The 2077-nt window shown below is 33.1% G+C and overlaps 1 pseudogene; it reads left to right on the top strand.

The window, feature by feature from the left end:
- The window catches only part of LOC102599799 (probable xyloglucan endotransglucosylase/hydrolase protein 32), a 3111-nt pseudogene extending 1328 nt beyond the window's left edge, over window positions 1-1783 (top strand).
- The last annotated feature ends 294 nt before the right edge of the window (window positions 1784-2077 follow it).

The raw sequence follows: 2077 nt of genomic DNA, 5'->3' as shown, positions 1-2077 counted from the left end.
AACAAATGTAAAATGAAAGGAAGTGGAGATGATCATCTTATTGGCAGAGAAATGCAGTTTCATCTTTGGTTCGATCCAACTAAAGGTTTTCACAATTATGCTATCCTTTGGAACCCCAATGAAATCATGTACGCCCTTATTCCAATTGCGAGTTCAACTGAATTCACTATTTTAGACTTAATCAAGTAACACATACATGAAAACAATCTTTTCTCTTTGTTTTTTCTAACGTGTCTATTTAATTGTGATGTGTAGATTTTTTGTGGACGATGTTCCAATCAGAAGGTACCCAAAGAAAAGTGATGCAACATTTCCAAAAGGCCAATGTATGTGTATGGTTCCATTTGGGATGCTTCATCATGGGCTACAAAGGATGGAAGCATTAAAGCTGATTATAGGTACTATTAGAATTGTATGATTGTCATATCTAAAAATTAAGGGTTTAAGTCATCTGTGGCCCCTTAAAGTTGTCTGCATAATTCATTTAGACACCTCAACTAGGACTAGCACCTATTGAACACCTCTATCCTCTCGAATTTGAACCATTTAGACACTTTTGCAGATGTGACATAAAAAGTGTAATTCACATCTTGGTAAATGTGTGAAATCAATATTTTAACATTTTTCCTTTTCCTTTTCAATATTTTCTTTTTATTTCTCATTATTTTATTTTTTTAAAATAACTATATTTTTCTTCTTCCTCTCTTTTAAAACCACACACCTACTGCAACCACTTCTTCAATACAATCCATCGCCATTTGTTTCCCCACAAATTTCCTTTTTTTTTTTTTTAAATCATCTTACTGTCACTTCCGTAGAAAAAAGATGGAGATCACTAGTTTTTTATCAAATAGAATGGAGATTATTATCTACGTCTTCTTTTCCGAAAAAATGGAGACCATCCATATCTTCTTTGCCGGAAAAAATGGAGATTATTATTTAAATATTTTCTCTCTCCTTCTTCACCTCTCCCCACACACACCCTTTCTTCCTCACAAATCGAACAGAAAAAAAATAATTTGATATAAAAAAACGAATCTTTTAAGAAAACACTATCAATTAATTAAATGGAAATAAGAAAAAAGGCATAAAGAGAAATAAAAATAATAAATTCATACATAATATATGTTAAAACCTCTAATTTTTCTAAATGGAAGTTAACAATGATGGACAAGGTAGTTCTGTTAGGGAAATAGAAGAAATGGAGAGGTTTGAGGTGGTGGGGTTAGGGGTGTATTAGTTTTTATTTTTTTAATTTAAAGTATTTTCTTTTAGGATTTTATTATATTCAAAATTCATTTTTATAATTATTTTAAATTAAAATGCCACGTGTCTTCATTTGATTTGACATTTTGCCACCTCATATGCATGTGTTTTACACACACACTTTCTCTTTAGACTAAGTGTCAGAAAAATGTTCAATAGGTATTTGTTTTTTAAGATTGGAGTGTCTAATAGGAAACAATGTCTGTTAAAGTTTTAAGGGGCCACAGATAACTTAAGCAAAAACTAAACTATTAAGAAGATGTGCAAAATAATTAATTTACTTAATGGTATTTCTAATAGGTACCAACCTTTCATTGGAAAATACAACACTTTCAAGATAGGTGGTTGTACCACCAATGATAATCCTTCATGCCACCCGCCATCTGGCTCTCCATCGAGAACCGGAGGGCTGAGCCGCCAATAGAGTGATCCCCTGGAATGGGTGCAAAGGAGCTAGAAAGTGTATGATTATTGCCGTGACCCTCACAGAGATCGTAGTCATACACCTGAGTGCTAGAGATGGAGAAAAGAAAAGAAAAAAAAACAATAGGAATATATAAAAAATTATAAATACAGTTTTTCTTGTGGAGTGTTTTGGGATGATTCATACTTGCCATCAATGTAATTGAAGCGTCCAACCCTTCAAGGATTTGGAGACGTGGAATTTTACTTAATTTTGTTGAAATTTGAATGTATAATAATGTGAGAATTTTTGTGCCTGTAATGAAGAGAGTATTGACCAACATGGGTTGTGCACTGGTGGGAGTGTTTCACCCTTAACCAGAGGTATCTGGTTCGAGCCCTGGGTATG

This window comes from Solanum tuberosum, unplaced genomic scaffold (genome assembly GCF_000226075.1).
Source record: "Solanum tuberosum cultivar DM 1-3 516 R44 unplaced genomic scaffold, SolTub_3.0 scf00598, whole genome shotgun sequence".
NCBI classification, from domain to species: Eukaryota; Viridiplantae; Streptophyta; class Magnoliopsida; order Solanales; family Solanaceae; genus Solanum; species Solanum tuberosum.
This window is presented reverse-complemented; position numbering and strand designations above follow the sequence as displayed.